The 18,404-nt window shown below is 34.2% G+C and overlaps 1 long non-coding RNA gene across 1 annotated transcript; it reads left to right on the forward strand.

Moving 5' to 3' along the window:
• The first annotated feature begins 12,460 nt into the window (after positions 1-12,460).
• Positions 12,461-15,817, forward strand: LOC107901628 (uncharacterized). Its single transcript, XR_005914578.1, has 2 exons — positions 12,461-15,597; positions 15,685-15,817. It is a non-coding gene; the product is annotated as an uncharacterized lncRNA (long non-coding RNA).
• The last annotated feature ends 2,587 nt before the right edge of the window (positions 15,818-18,404 follow it).

The raw sequence follows: 18,404 nt of genomic DNA on the forward strand, positions 1-18,404 counted from the left end.
TATAAAACATGAAAAATAACACAGAGTAAGCATTTAATCTTAGTATGTTCATATAACATGGAATTTAACTAACCATTTAATAACATTTAAGGTAAGTATACATGACATGTCCAAATCAATTTGGCCAAAAGCCTAAACACATATCCTCATCATGTTAGCCATGTAAACACATATAATAACCCATAAACATGGATGAACATAGTCACCAAGCAAGTTCCATAAATGTATCATCATTCATCCCATACTTCATTATATCATGTAATGTCATTCTCGTGTATTTCAAATATATACCCATAATAATTCATTTCAAACTCATATTGTCTCATATCAGAACTTTGTCTGCTGAACCATCTAAAATATCGTTGGATACACCTGTAGTACACTCAAAGTGTACAAAACTATAATTCGTCAATTGATGTACATGCACGCTCATACAAGCATGTAAACGGGAAGCTCTTCCAAGCTGAATAATGGGAAGCTCATATGAGCTAAGTAACGGGAAGCTCATACGAGATGTATATCGAGAAGCTCATAAAAGCTGAAATTGGAAAGCTCGTGTGAGCTAAATATCGAAAAGCTCATGAGAACTTTGGTGTGTCTGCAACACATGCAGGACCACAACCAAAACAGTAACCCTAATGACATGTCATTTGTATCCTCTGAATTTCTAAGGTTCAAACGGGACTCAGTAATTGTCGAATATGTGATCGGTATTTATACATGAAAATTATACAATTCAGATACATAATTTTCAATTCAAACATATAAATGTACAATTTAGTTACACAAACTTACCTCGGCAAATGTTCGTAGATACGTAGGCTACTAATCCGATACTTTTTCTTTGCCTCTATCTAACTCCGTATTAGGTCTATGCGGATCAATACAAATGAATTTAACTCAATTTAATATAATTCATATTCAATTCAGTCCAACAAATATTTTTGGAAAAATTACTATTTTGCCCCTATACTTTTAATTAGTTACAATTTAGTCCCTAGGCTCGGGAAATGAAATTCATACAATTTAATCATTATTCAAGCCTAGCCAATTTTCATACAAATCATTAGCAGCCCATGTATTTCATGAAATTAATATATTTTCCATAAATTTATCATCTTTTCAATTTAGTCCCTAATTGATAAATTCATCAAAATTCTTTTTACAAAAGTTGTTTATCTAATAACAATCTTTTATTTTCCATCATAAAACTTCATAATTCAAGCATAATCATCCATGAAAAAACCCTAATACTTTAATTATTTTGCAAATTAATCCCCGAGATAGCTAGATTAAGCTATTAGATCTCAAAAACATAAAAATGATTAAAAATGGAACAAAAATACTTACCTAAATGAGTAACATAAGCTTGCTAAAACTCAAGCTTCCATGGCTAGGGTTTCTATGTTTTTTTATGAAAGATGATGAAAATAGATTTCTTTTTTCCTTTTATTTAGTATTACTTTAAATCTCTAATTTCCAAAATACACCTTAATAATTTATCCAATTTCGAATGATGAATACATTCTTATCCACTAACTACTCTAAATGATATATTTACTATATAAGGACCTCCCATTTAAAATTCTATAGCTATTTAATCCTTTTAGCTACTAGAATTCAATTTTTTTCACTTTATGCAATTTAGTTCTTTTCATCCAATTAGGTATGTAAACAGTTATTAACGAAGTTTTTATACGGTATTTCTATCATACTGTAGACCAAAAAATAATAATATTTTTTCTTTGACTTCAAATTTGTGGTCCCGAAACCACTGTTTTGATTTCATTAAAAACGGGTTGTTATAACTCTCCCCCTAAAGGAATTTTCGTCCTCGAAAATCTTACCAGTAAAGAGGTTCGAATATTTGTTTCTCATAGTTTCTTTGGGTTCCCATGTAGCTTCTTCTATTCCATTTCACTGCCAGAGAACTTGTACTAAAGCTACGTTACGTTTTTATTTCTCAATTCTTTCACTTCCCATGCCAGAATTTTGATCAGTTCCTCACTGTATGTCATGTCAGACTGAATTTCATCATCTATCGGAGAAATAACATGTGAAGGGTCAGATTGGTACTGTCGTAACATAGACACATGAAAGACATTGTGAATCTTTTCTAATTCTGACGGTAAAGATAATTTATATACAACAGGTCTGATTCTTTCCGTAATCTCATACAGCACAATAAATTGCGGACTCAGTTTTCTTTGACGACCGAACCGAAAATTTTTCTTCTAGGGCAAAACTTTAAAAAATACCCTGTCACCAACTTGAAACTCTATATCTTTACGTTTAATATCCACATAAGATTTTTGACGATCTAAAGCTGCTTTTAAGCTATCTCAAATCACTTTCACTTTTTCCTCAGTCTCGCGAATCATATCAACCCCATGTCTCTTTTTTTGACTGAGCTCAGTCCAATATAACGGAGTTCTGCATTTACGACCATACAATGCCTCATAAGGTTTCATTTTTATGCTTGACTGAAAGCTATTATTATATGCAAATTCGATTAACGGCAAATATTTCTCCCAATTGCCTTCGAATTCTAAAACACAATTGAAGCATATCTTCAAGAATCTGGATCACACACTCGGACTGACATCAGTTTAAGGGTGAAATGCGGTACTAAAATGTAATTGCATACCCAAAGCTTCCTGTAACTTTTTCTAGAACCGTGATGTGAACCGCGGATATCTATCAGAAATAATGGAAACTGGCACTCCATGCAACCTGACAATCTTTGAAACATATAATTCAGCTAATTTGTCAAGTGAGAAATCTGTACGTACTGGAATAAAATGTGCAGACTTCATCAAACGATCAACGATAACCCAAATGACATCATTCTTTTTCGGAGATAAGGGTAACCCTGGTACAAAATCCATTGTAACTCTATCCCTTTTCCACTTCGGTATCATTACTAGCTGTAACTATCCTAAAGGTACCTGATGTTCAGCTTTAACTTGCTGACATATAAAACATCTAGATACAAAATCAGAAATATCATGTTTCATTCCCAGCCACCAATACGTTTGTCTCAAATCATTGTACATTTTATTACTTCCCGGATGAACAGACATGCTACCACTATAAGCTTCGTGCAAAATTTTCTGTATAAGCTCTGGATTCCTCGGTACACAAACTCAACCTCTGAATAACAAACAATTATCAAGTCCTATCTGAAATTCTGAATCAAAAGTCGACTCACACTGTATCCGTTTAGCTTGAAACTCATTATCACATTTTTGAGCTTCGCAGATCTGCTGTAGAAACATCGGTTTAGCTTTGAACTCAGCTAAAATTGAGCCAACCTCAGAAAATGAAAATTGTGTATTCATCACTCGTAAGGCAAACAAAGACTTTCTACTCAGTGCATCCGCAACTAGATTCGCTTTTCCCGGATGATAAACAATAACCAACTCATAATCATTTAACAGTTCGAGCCATCTACGCTGTCTCAAATTCAAATCTTTCTACGACATTAGATACTTTAAACTCTTGCGATCGATAAATACATGACATTTTTTATTGAACAAATAGTGTCGCCAAATTTTCAATGTAAAGACAATATCTAACAATTCTAAATCATGTGTCGGATAGTTCTTTCATGTGGCTTTAACTGTCTGGAACCATAAGCTATTACTTTACCTTCTTGCATCAAAACACAGTCTAAACAGTTCAATGGCGCGTCACTGTAAATCACAAATTTCTTACCTGATTCAGGCTGAACCAAAACTGGTACTTCGGTCAACAAGGCTTTCAACTGGTCAAAAATTTGCTGAAACTTGTCAGACTATTCAAATTTCACATCTTTCTGTAATAGTCGTGTCATTAGTGTGGCTAACATCGAAAACCCTTTTACAAATCTCTGGTAATAACCAGCTAGTCCCAGAAAACTTCTGACTTCAGATACATTTCTAGGTGGTTTTTGGTTAACAATTGCTAAAATTTTATTCGGATCAACTCTGATGACTTCCTCCGATACTATATGTCCCAGAAAACCAACTTCCTAAAGCCAAAACTCACATTTGATACATTTAGCAAACAGTTGTTTATCTCGTAAGGTTTGCAGAACAATTCTCAGATGCTCGACATGTTTAGTCTTATCTTGAGAATATATCAAAATATCATCAATAAATACCATAAAAAATCTATCCAAATACGGTCTGAAAATTCTATTCATCAAATCCATAAATACTGTAGATGCATTGGTTAAGCCAAACAACATCACAAGAAATTCATAATGTCCGTACCTAGTTCTAAATGTTGTTTTAGACACATCCGAATCTTTCATTCGTAACTGATAATAGCTAGAATGAATATCAATCTTCTAGAACACGGTGGCACCTTTCAACTAATCAAAAAAATCATCAATGCGAGGCAGTGGGTATTTATTCGTGATTGTAACTTTGTTGAGTTGACGGTAGTCAATGCACCATATAGAACCGGTGCACCCCAAGGTGAAAAACTAGGTCAAGCAAAACCCCTATCAGTCAACTCTTGCAACTATACTTTCAACTCTTTTAACTCTGTAGGAGCCATTCTATATGGTGTTATCGATATCAGTGTTGTTCCCGTTACAAGATCTAAAGCAAATTTAACTTCTCTGACCCGTGGTAATCCAAGTAACTCATCTAAAAACACATCAGAATAATCGCAAACCATTGGCACTGACTTAGTCTTCGACTTAGACACTTCAGTATCCAATACATAAGCAAGATAAGGATTACAACCTTTTTTCACATGTTTCTGTGCTGACATAGCTGATATCATAATAGGTAACTTGTTCAATTTATCTGATTTAATATGGAGCATCTCACCATTTTGACATTTCAATATGATATGCTTTTGTTTACAGTTTACCATAGCATCATGCAAAGTTACCCAATCCATACCCACAATCACATTAAATTCATCAAACGATAATAACATCAAATCAGTCGGGAAGTAGTAACCCCGTATCATTAACAGGTAGTTCTTGCAAATTTTATCAACCAACACATACTGGCCAAGAGGGTTCGATACTTTAACCACGAATCCAGTAGACTCAACAAGTAAATTTTTACTAGACACTAATTTCGTATAAATATATAAATGGGTTGAACCGGGATCAATTAAAGCAGTTACATCAGTATCAATAAGAGAGAAAGTACCAGTAATAACATCTAGTGCAGAAGCATCTTCACATGCATGAATAGCATAAGCCCTAACTGGTACTCGTGCTTAGGATCTTACGGTAGAGTCTTTCGTTGCACCATGACTATCACTCATATTTTTGAGATTACGAGGTGGTCTACCTCTCGCAGCTGTGTTGCTTAGCCTCGAAGTTTGCATACTCTCTTTTCTAGATTTCTGCAGACAATCTCTAAGATAGTGGTCAAAGGAACCATATCTAAAACATGCTCCACTCTTCATTCGACACTCAGCAAAATGTAGTTTGTTACAGTGATTGCACATGGGTTTGGTGTTTCTAGTATTACCCACAGTCACTACAAATGTAGACTGAGATTTAGAACTGAAGTGTCGGGTACCTCTATCTCTACTTGAGTATCCCACAGAAGTAGTAGAACGATCATGATATTTCTTTGATTTCTTTGATGCTGACTGGTATGACTTTCCCGTCAATCTCATACTCGAAGCTCTGACTTCAATCTTAGCTTGTCTTCTCTCTTTGCTCATCTCTTCAGCTTTATATGCTCAATCAACCAGTACAACAAATTCTTTCAACTCAAGGATTCTAACTAATAGTTTTATGTCTTCATTTAAACCATCTTCAAATCGCTTGCACATTGCAGTTTCAGTCGAAATACATTCTTGAGCATATTTGCTTAATCGAACAAATTCTGGTTCATATTCGGACACTGTCATATGACCCTGTTTAAGCTCCAAAAATTATTTATGTTTCTGATCAAGAAATCTCTGACTGATATATTTCTTTTGAAACTCGATTTGAAAGAATTCCCAAGTGACCCTCTCTTTTGGTACTACAAAAATTAATGTGTTCCACCACTGATAAGCTGAATCTTTTAATAAAGATACCACACGTTTAAGGCATTCAGTCGGTGAACAAGATAATTCATCAAGAACTCTGATAGTATTTTCTAACCAGAACTCTGCTCTTTCAGGATCATCTTCAGCTATAGCTCAAAATTCTTTAGGACCATACTTACGGATTTTATCAATAAGTGGCTTACCAGCTCTAATAAGCTCCGTACTTTGAGGAATATTAGGAACTGATTGAGGAACAAGAGGGGTGGAGGTTGTTGAGTAGCCGGGTTCGTTCTTACAAATTCGGTGCACCACTCATTCATCATCTGAAAGAAGGCTTCTTTAGCCTCTCCTCTTTGGCCCTTAGATACGGGCCTTGTACCACTCGAAGTTGCTTCTTAAACGGAGGCTTGAGCGTTACTCTCAGCTTCTTTGGAATCAGCTCGGTTGGATTACATTGCTATATGAAAATAAGTTTTAAAACAGTCAAGAGATATCACACTATCACAGGTTATATAATGGCTTGTATAGCTAAACTCGTATACGCTATGTTAGCCTGAGAATCGACTAAACCGTAGCTCTGATACCAATAAATGTAACACCTCTAACCCATATCCATTATTGAAGCAGGGTTATAGAGCAATACCAGAGTTTACAAATCAATTAAACAAACATCTCATTTCATATAACATTCATGTCGAAAACCAATCAGAAACAAGCATATTGTCTCTTATGCGAGTCATCGAGGCCTACAATACATGATTGGAATAAGTCGAGACTAAATCGGGTACTCAAAGAATTTTTTTCAAACATTTAAAATTTTTAAAGGTGTAAGGGACACACGCCCATGTGGTCAGGCCGCGTGGCTCTCACGTTCAAGAGACACGTCTGTGTCTTAGGCAATGTGGGCATTCGAAATAAGGACACACAGCCGTGTCCCAAACTGTGTCCATGCTCATGTAACTCTCTGACTTGGGTCGCACGACCAAGCCACACACCCGTGTGCTAAGCCGTGTTGAGCATACTAGCTTGCGCAATTAAAAGATACAGGGGGCTGAGACACACACCCGTGTCTTTACCTGTGTGGATAAAAATAGGTCATTTCCAAGCCATATTTCTCACCCAATTTGGTACCAACCTAAACACAATCATTTGCACATCAACAAGCCATAACATAGCATTCAAATCAAGCTAAAATTAAGTCTTAAATATGTATTATCACAACATACAACCAATATACCCATAGGCAATTCAAATAACAATTTGAAAACATGTCAATCAAATTCCAAAATTTACCTCGATAACCAAATACATATATGCATAATTTTTCTAAATATACCAAATCAACCAATTCTCAATATACCTATAATTTTCCATCATTCAACCATTCCAAACACACACCAAACATGATAAGGCTACTTATATACACATCAAGTATACCAATGACAAGCCATACAAATGGTTAGTTTCAACAAAACATTTATATACCAATATTAACCAAAATAACCTATACATGTCATTATAACCGGAATAAATTTATTGAAAATACCAAAAGAGTCGATGGATAGTGTGAGGTTGCTCTGACCATCTTCCAACCAAAATGAGCTTTCGAATAACTATAAAACATGAAAAATAACACAGAGTAAGCATTTAAGCTTAGTAAGTTCGTATAACATGGAATTTAACTTATCATTTAATAACATTTAAGGTAAGTATACATGACATGACCAAAAGCCTAAACATATATCCTCATCATGTTAGCCATGTAAACACATATAATAACCAATAAACATGGATGAACATAGTTACCAAGCAAGTTTCTTACATGTATCATCATTCATCTCATACTTCATTATATCATGTAATGTCATTCTCGTGTATTTCAAATATATACCCGTAATAGTTCATTTCAAACTCATATTGTCTCATATTAGAACTTTGCCAGCTGAACCATGTAAAATATCGTTGGGTACACGGGTAGTACACTCAAAGTGTACAAAACTATAATCCATCAATCCATGTACATGCACACTTATACAAGCATGTGAACCTGAAGCTCTTCAGAGCTAAATAACGAGAAGCTCATGTTAGCTAAGTAACAAGAAGCTCATACGAGATGTACATCGAGAAGCTCAAAAGAGCTGAAACCGAGAATCATATTAAATTAATAAAATACTATTAATATAAGTATTAAATTAAATTTAATATTAAACTATTAAGATAATATTACTTTTGGAATAATTAATCTAAAATCAAATTCTCTATTAGAGTCTCAATAAGAGTGTAACTCTTCCACTACTCAACCACCAATTGTAATTCCCCGAAAATTACTACAGTAAAAAAGTAAGATAATATCCTTGATATAGTAAAATAAGGAAATAAAGTGATAAAAAGGGTAATATTGAGTTATGTCAACATTGGGAAGTATATTATGACATATTAATTCAAGAAAGGATTAAATTGCAAAAGTGAGAAAAGTTTTGTTGCCCAAGAGTAAATACTCAAAATTTGAGGGGTTAAAGTGTAAATAAAAAAGTTTGAAGGACCAATAGTGTAAATATTTAAGGGTGGAATAATCTAGAAACTAAGGAAAATGGATGAATTAGGACCAAATTGAAAAGGTGAAGAATTTTGAGGGACTAAATTGTAATTTTACCAAATTAAGTGATGACTCAAGGATGGAATTTCGAAAGATTATAAAGGGAAAAATGGTCAAATAGATATAGAGAATTCTAGAAGGTAATGATGATGTTTGTGATATTTTTAATTAATTAATTAATTAAATGTTATTTAATTAATATTTTATTAATATTTTTAGTATTATTTTATCATTAAATGATTAATATAAAAGGGAGGAAAAATGATGAAAAATCATCATCTTTCCATGCAACCAAAGTTAGAAGAGAAGAGAAGAAAGAAAGTTTTACTTTCTTTACAATTTGGTCCTTTCACCAAAAATTCACTATTTTCACCTAGAAATCAAAAGAATTTCCATAGCTTCCAAGAGAGAAAAATAATAAGGAGACAATGGGGAGCTAGAATGTCAAGTTAGATTCAAGAAATAGAAGCTGTAGGAGAGAAAAAATGAAGTTAAAGATTGAAATCAATAGCATAAGGTAAGAACATCAAGATTTCAATATATTTTTAAGTTTGTTATTGTTGAAAAAGTATGGAAATGATGTTATAGTAGAGTTTTCTTAAATAAATCCTTATGTTATTAATATATTAGTGAAGGGAAATAAGTGAAAATGATGGGAGATATTATAGAGAAAGGGAATAAGGGAGTTATAAATTTAGTAATCAACATCTTATATAAATAAATGATGGAATTATAGATAATGTTACATATAAGCATATTATACATTAAGGATGTGGAATGGAGAGGAGGAGGAGGAAAGTAAATTATTATTCAACTAGCATAAGTTTTCATTAAAAATGGTCAATTTGCATGTTTTAGGTTTAAGGACTAAATTGAATAAAAGTAATATTTTAAGGGTAAATTGGTAAAAATGTCAAAAAGTGACCAAATTGTATGAAATGAATTGTTTTATTATTTAAATTAATAAATTGAATGAAATATTAATTTAGATCATGATTAGGTGGAAATTCGAGGAAAATAGAAAATTACCAAAATGTCCCTAAATTTTTAGTATTTCTGCAATTTAGTCTGGTAAGTTCGTGTAACTTGAATTATATTCTTAAATGCTTGAAATGTATGTTATTGATGTAAATATGATTTGAATGTTCATTGTATGAAAATTGATGAAACATTGATATATTTGATAAAAAAGGGGGAATAATGCATTGAATGGATGTATGAATGTTTATCACACTATCCATTAATGGATACGGCTTAGAGGGTGTTACACCAATGACCAACTGCCGTTGGCCACCGGGACGCCGTTGGCACCGCTGTGTTCGTGATGCAGGTGTGATATCCTTCTGGGACCTCGAGCCAGTTCGACTACTACCGGTTAGGTCCGGTCTAGCCACCGGTTGGATTGTCGGTCCAATTTCACATGCCAAACTTGGTTCGACCAGTTTTTGGGTCATGGTCTTGGTTTTGGGCTCTTGGGCCCAATTTACATGTCAGGTCCAATTTTCAAGTTCAATCACCCATTGGGCGCAATTGTCTGACTTGAAAATTAACTTCCAAAAATGTCATATTAATTTTAATTGATTTGATTAATTTAATTTTACTTGATCAACATTAATTTTTCCAAAAGTCATTTAGATTTTCCAAATTAATTTTTCAAGAAAATTATTTAATCAAATTCTCTAGTTGAGCAATTCTTTTGACCACCTAATTTAATTCCACATCGAATAAATCGACTCAATTAAATTATTCCCAAAGTCGTAGAATTTTCTTCTGATTCAAATGCAGTCCAATCGAGCTTTTATTGAGCTAGCAGAGGGACCAATCAAACATATACAATTAGGCTCTAGTGATTGCAATTATGTCCAAAAGCATCATTCTGATAACTCGCAATTACTTAATCATGGAGTCAATCCACAAGAAGTACCATGGTTAAAAATTCCTTATTGTATACTCTTTACGAAAGCAATTTATCCAATTGCTTTATCCAATGACCTCGCCATGTGTGTGTTACCCTCATATGATACTATTGATTCCTTTAAGTTAAATTCGTTCACTCAATACAATCATATTTTATCTCATTATCACCATTGTGTCTTCTTAATGATTAATATGATCACTGTCAACAAATAATTGTGATAAATTGCTCGTTTGAGAAAAAGCAACCCATGGTCACGTTCTATATTTATCAATCCACACAATGCCAATGAGAGGATATCATTAACTCTTTAATTAAATTATGAATTCCACTGTTGCTAGTAAAGTTATGTCATACACAAGTCATATACCCAACATACCTCGATCATCTTTAGAGCATAAGCCTCCACTTATATCAAAGCACATGAGTTGCATATGCATGGTCAATGACTAACTCAGGATTTAGGTAAATCACACCATAAACAGCACAAGTGAATTAATTCACAAATGGATTCAGAATTAATTCGTCTTGGGTCCAGTCCAATGTATCATTCTACCAATGAATACATCTATGTTTCTACTCGTGGATTCAACTACTCCGATAGCCAAGACTAGCCATCTCCCCAATTGGAATTGTAGATGACATAATAATCCTTTTGAGTATTTGAATAAAATGTTCACTTTAATTCTTTAATTGGATTACGGGCTCGCTTAGATTATCTGTTGCAGTAAGTTGTCTTTTTCGCAATGTAAACGTTCTTTACAATGCACTTATCTTTAGTTTGAACTTTAGACAATCAATGAGCTAATATTTGCTTGTCACAATTTCGCTATGCATGCAAAATATAAAAGATATAAATACAAAAGATATAATAGTGAAATGTGAAATTAACTTTATTTATTTATTCATCGTTCAAATAAATAGAAACAGTTACATGTTTACTATAATATGGGCACATTTCCCAACATAACCTTCATAACCAATTTGTATAAGACAAAGCATAAGCTGATAAGTATAAACTGAGAAAATTTTTTTAGAGCATAGACTTTTGGTAAAAGAAAAACTAAAGTATTGTTTAAGCCTAGGTCAATAGTTCCCCTATCAAAAATCTTTTTAACCCAACCACAAAATAAAATGTCCAACGTGCTCCCATTGTTCCTGGAAAAATAAGGCATGAAAACCATCACTTTCGAGGGCTTTTAATGGTGCCATATAAAAAAGAGAAGCCTTAATCTCCTCATCTATAATTGCCTTACCCAAAAACTAAATGTCTTCTTAAGATAGATTAGGAAAAAGAGATAGGAGGTAATCCCAACATAGGTTCTAGATGTTCACCATAAAGCCGCTAGAAAAAATTAATCGCCTCAGTCTATAGGACATCATTATCATAAACTCAATCCCCTTGGTCATTCTTCAGAACAGAGATCCTATTATGTTTTCTTCGCTAAAGGGTACGCCTATGGAAGAACTTAGTATTAAGATCTCTCAAGAGAAGCCAATCGCACCTAGCCTCCTACTTCCATAAGAATCCTCGTGGTGGACACTTTCTAATTCCTCCCTAATCTTCATCTCAGCACTGAACAATTCTTCTAAATCTAATCTATCCAACGCTTTCTGAATACCAGTTAATTTCTGTAAAAGGATTTTTTTACGAGTGTTGATATGCCCATATATATTCCTATTCCATTGCTTCAGGTTATTCAAAAGTTGCTCAATAAAGGTCCTTATATTACTGTTGAAATTCCAAGAGTCTTGCACAAATTAGAGAAGCCTAGATGCTTAACCAACCAGCAAGAAATCTGAATGGCCTACCTTTGATAAAACTCGACTCAAGCCCTAGTGATAGGAAAAGAGGCCGATGATCCAGTTTGAGCCTAGGGAGATGGGCCACTGAACAGCCCGGGAAATTTGAAATCCATGCAGCATTGCAAATGGCCCTGTCTAACCTTTCAAATATCCCACCTCTTCACCAAGTAAAAGTTGAACCTTTGAATCTTAGATCATGAAGCTTAACGGAGTCGATAAAATTGCAAAAGTTGGAACATCTTTTCCCTTCCCTTCACCCTCCCCTTTTTTCCCTAGTAGAAAAAATCGCGTTGAAATCCCCTATCGCCATCCAAGGTGCATCTGAATTAGGCAATATCGAATCCAAACCTTCCTGTAAAAGCCTCCTCTTTTTCTTATCAGGACTACTGTAAACAAAAGAAACCAGAATTGGCATTCATAAGGAGTTGTCAAGAATCCGAATTAGCATAAATTGGGGGTGACTGTAAACCACTTCAACTTTAACAGAATCCTTCCGACCGATCCAAATGCCACCGAAAGAACCTACAGCCTCAACCTTATAGGAATATTGAAAGCCAAGGTTAGCAATAGTCACATTAGCCTTACCTTCACTGACTCTTGTTTCAAGCAGATCCACAATGTCTGGTTTAAATTCCTGATTGTATTTCTGAAAAATTCGTGGAAACTTACTGCTAACATATCCCGAGCAATTCTAAGAAAATATATATAAATTCATAAAATCAAAATAGAAAAGAAAAGACAACCAACCTCTATTGATTAGAATCAGTCCCAACACTTTGTTGCTTGTTACCCGGAATTTCTATAGCCCTATTAGACTCGATTTTAGTCTGAGAAGTTATAAGATCCACCATAGAGCTTATCGCGTCTGAAAGAGAAAATTTTCTATTTTTAACTTTCTTAAAACTTTCCCAACGATCTTTAATGGTTTTATTAAGAACTCTTCCTTTCCTAACAACAATACTTTTCCAAAATAGCCCACGTGTTTAGGAGTTTGGACCATTGAGCTCAAAATTCGCCAGATCACCAACCTTTAAAGGGTCGATAGCATTTGCCTCAAATTTATCCTTAAATATAATTGTTGTATGCTTCAAAGGATCAAACAAATTTGTGTTTAAAGTTACCCCCATTTCAATTAGAACATTAAAAGTAGGGTTAAAATGTGAGGTAGTAGTGAATTGGGAGCCCTCTAAAATATTAGGCCTTTTCCAGCAAATATCCAAAATTTCCCCACCAATCGGCTCCATTATTGCAGTATTAGTCGGCAATTTTGATACCTCAAGACTATTGGCCTTTACATTATGGCCTACAGAGCCAAAGCCCACTAAAGGGATATCACCATCTGGCCTTATACTGGTGGAACCCCGTCCACCTAAATTTGGGCCCTGACTTCCAACTAATTTGTCTCCAGCAACAACACCAACGGAACCCAAGCCCAAACTCGTAAGCAACCTTCATTGACAAACCAACTACCTTAGCGAAAACATCATGAGTTCCAACCTGTTCTCTAAACCAACCTTGCTCCCTCGGACCAAATTACCAACACCTCCTTCTTCCTTATTCGACCCTTTAGTCCCACCCCTCTCTTTTTAACTGCCTCCATTTCGGAGCTTTTTAGGAAATTCCCCTTTTTAAAGGTAAACCTTAAAAATTTAGCCCTTAAATATTCACTTTTCTCTATTCCATCGACCCTCGAAGATAACGCCCTAAATCTAGACCCGCCCCCATCGTTAGCCTAAAATTTAGCCACCGGTTTACGAGCTTCCTTTAAATTCCGTCGAGGATGTCTTTCAACGACCATCTACGGACCAAACTTATTCGATTCAACCATCGGGACTCATTGACTCCGATTAAATCTTTCACTCTGGTCTGGAACGAGCAAAGCTACTTAACATGACCATACTGCCCGCAAGAGAAACAAATAGACTGTAAGGATTCATATTCAATTGACATTTCAACGCTATCCATTCATTTATCCTTAAATCAAACTTTTTTAGTACTACGGCAATTTGCCGAACAACCACCGCCATTCTCAATGTTACCATTGTTCACCATTTCCTTTATCAATAAGAAAGAAGATATTAATTTAATTTAATTACCAACTATACCCATTTTGGGTATTAGGTTTGGGGCAGTTTTTATATTAATCCTAAAACGAATTATTCATTGTGGTTTCAAATTAGTTTCTTCTCTTGGGTTTATTTAAAATCCCAAAACCCAGCAAAAGCCATAAACCTAACCCTAACTAAAAGAAACACTGGTAAGGGGGAAAGGGAAAGGCAAAAATGGCATTCAGAGGGAAGGAGATAATGAAGAAGCTGTTGAAGAAGGTGAGAGAGAAAAACCTGGCACATGGAGTTAAGGAACAACTTCAAAAATCCATCCCAGACAGCAAGGTCGTCATAAACCTCGCCAAACACGGCCTTTACACTGGCCATCACATCTAGTTCGGTAATCGTACCAGCGAAAACGGTGGAAACAAATATCCTCACTTTATCTTCGCTACTTCTTTAAACTTCTTTTGTTTGATTTATTTGTTTATTTTTGGTGATTTGGATCTTTGTTCTAGAACCCTAAAATTAATTCAAATGTGAACATGCTCTCTATAGGTATTTTGATTTTCTGCTATTATTGGTTTTCTCTACTTTTAAAAGGTTTCGATGAAAATTCGTCCTCATTGAGATCACTAATAATATGTTATATCGAGATGTGATATATCTTCGTAAGCATGTAATTTGTTCTAGTTCTTGGTTGCGAAATTGGTTTTGTGCACTTCTAACTCTGATATCTATGTCTGAATTGGTGCAAAAGAGTAAGCAAAATGGTTGCTCTGTGTTTTCATGTTTGCTTGCACTTAAGAATTTATTCTAAGACAATATCGGCCATGATCAAAGAAGAGCAGAGAAGATTATTCGAATAGCTAATTCTTAGTAGTTGGATTGAGGCTTTAATTCAATAAATGAGCTTTTTCTCTACTGCAATAATAGTAAATGAGATTTTTTTGCTATCTTGAAGTTGTGGCCGTTGTATTCATTGGGAAATTTTAACATCACAGATCGAGAAGGAGTTGGAAGCCTAATGTACAGGAAAAGCATCTATTTAGTTATATCTTAGATCGCCCCATTCGAGTAAAAGTAACCAGTCATGCCCTCCGTCCACATTTTTGTTTTGGCTACTCTGTAAGGGGATATTTGTTTTGGATGAATAATTTGGTAGCAAAGCTTTATATCTTGTGGTACTTTTGGAATTAATGTTATGATAGACGCATGTTGTCGACTACATAGTTAAGGTAAAAAGGTGATATTAGTTGACTAATGTATGATTGAACTTGGCTCTCTGTTGTAACTGATCCTTAAAAATGTGGCATTCTTTTTAGCTGATCAACACTAGGAATCCAGATGGACATTTGCTGCTCTATACAAGGAAGTCCACCTTAACATCAGATTAATTTTCCTTCGCTTGGTAACAATTGTATTGGTGTATATGATACAAAATTTTTATATTTTAAACTGTTTTGATGTTTATTTTTATTTTTATTCTTATAATTACATTTATAATTACATTTATAAATAAAATTTTGTTATAAAATAAAATACAGAGAATAAATAACAAAAAGAATGGAGAGAGCAAAGAGAGAGCGTAAATCTAATAACTATTAGAATTTAAAGTACATTAAAACTTATCTTGATCTTAATGGACACCCACTTAAAAACCTTACCAGGAAAACTTAATGGGACAAAACTTTGGTTAAGGGAAAAAGAGTACAGTGTGTATTTACTCCCCCTCATGAATAGGAAAACTCAATGGGACAAAATCTCGGTTAAGGGAAAAAGAGTACAGTGTGTATTTACTCCCCCTCATGAAAACATCACATAATATCTCATATTCTATGTATTCAATCTTGAGTACTAGCTTTTCAATTGACCATTTGAATGTATTTGCTAAGCATTTATATCAACATTCTTTTGAAAGTCATAAGTGAGGGAAAATTTTGGGGGAAATATATTTTGATATCGTCAGGATTTTTAACAATACAAATAGGTATTTTGGATCATTTTATAATCTTCTTTCAACTACTATTGACTAAGTCAAATTTACTACACATGTTCAATTATTTCAATTCATATAAATGAACAATTTCTTGATAATTTCAAATATGCTTCTGGCATTCTAAATCCTTCAAGGATTTTAAAATAAATTTTATTTTATAGTGATTCATAAAAGGTTGTAACAACAACCATTAGACGCAAGTTAAATCTTTTATGAACTGTTAGTTTAATAATATATCTAAAGGTTATTGCATCCACCACAAAAGAATATTATATCTTTTCATAATCAATGATAGGACTTAGCAGAAACTTCATATTTTATTACGTTTTGCAAAACTATTTCATTTGCACTCTCACTGGCTTTATACCTTTAGATATTTGGACTACTAGTTCAAAAACTCCACAAATTTAATTGTACTTGAGTTGCGTCTTTCTATTTTGACCAATTTATTCCATATATATAATCCTCAATAGATTTATTTAATATCCTCCTTTTATTTTATTATTTCAACAATAATATTGCATGCAAAACTATTGTCGACCACTTTTATTATTGGTTCGACATTTTCTCAAATTGATATAACTTATTGAGATCTTTTATTTTCACTATTTTAATCTTCAGTTTTAGGTACTTGAATCTCTTCTGGAGTTTTACTTATTAGTTATGTCTTGGGTATCTTCTGAAGCACCTGCCTTCACTATATGACCATCTAGATTTATTATTTTATTTTATAAGAATTTTCATATTTGGAACTTGTAATAAGTTATCCTTGTTGAACTTCTGGTTCAAATTACTCTCCCTCTAACTCATTACAAGTTATTATTTCTCTCCCCCTAATGTCGGGAAAACTATCAAATTAAAATAGTAATCACAAATCATGTCATAATTGAATCTCTAACATTTAAAACATATAATAATACAAAGAGACTCGTAATTAATATATTTCCCAAATTTCTTTAGGTATTCACTCATCTTTGTTGTGGTGGAGCAATTGGAACATATACACACATACAATAATTCAAAGATGAGAAATATTTAGCTCTTAGCCAAAAATCAATTGTAATGGGGAGTATTTATAACTTATTGGTTTGATGCGTACAACACGTAAATCAACATAATCTCATGTTGAAATAGAAAGTTTAGTTGTAATGTCCTGAATAATTTATTTCTATTTCTGTAAATATCTAACACAAATGTGTATTTGCGTTAGTGGTTAAGTGTTCTGGGGTGTGTGTGAGGTATTGGATTCAAGTCCCAGATTTGTTAATTTTGTTATTTTTTATCCAAGTCTTACCCTTGTTGAGTGGGCTTTTATAAAATTTTCTGTTAATCTATATCAGAATGAGTCTGCTGGTTCGAGTGGTAAAGGGGTGTGTTGTATTGGAGGTCTTGTGTTTGAATCCCTACGCAAAAAACAGTCGTGTGGTGGTGTGGGAGTGGCCGTGTGGGACACACGGGCATGTGGGTTTTAGGCCAGGCCGTGTGGCCCACACGGGCAAGGCCAATCTGGGCGTATGGGCCCACACGGGCATATGGGCCCATATTTTTAAAATTTTCCCTAGGTTCGCACAGGTCGTTTCGATCGACTGTGGGCCTACCGTAAGGTCGGTAAGGGCTAACCAAACTTTAAACCTATGTGATCTGTTTGTCTGATATTCTGTTCTGAATATGATACTGTTATGAATGTCTGATTAGTCTGATGTATTTATATATCTGATATCTGTATATGAGCATGTGAGCATGATAACTCTGATTATATATATCTGATTGGGATGGGATTGGTATATGTGGAGGAAATGTTCTGTATAGCGATCATTGCCTATATTCTAGCAGCTTGGCTGCACTTTATCTGACATGTGCCGTAATGGCTTGATATGATGTGTAAGGATGGTGGGTGTTTTTAACCCAACATGGTGTGATGGGATGGTCAGAGTTGGTGTGTAGAGGATGGGGTAGGATTCTGTATTTCTGATCTACTCTGTTATTTGAATCTGTAAAGGGCTTATGTCCGAATCTAAATCTGTATCTAACTGTGTATGAGTTTAC

The sequence above is a fragment of the Gossypium hirsutum genome, chromosome D06 (genome assembly GCF_007990345.1).
Source record: "Gossypium hirsutum isolate 1008001.06 chromosome D06, Gossypium_hirsutum_v2.1, whole genome shotgun sequence".
In the NCBI taxonomy this organism is placed as follows: domain Eukaryota; kingdom Viridiplantae; phylum Streptophyta; class Magnoliopsida; order Malvales; family Malvaceae; genus Gossypium; species Gossypium hirsutum.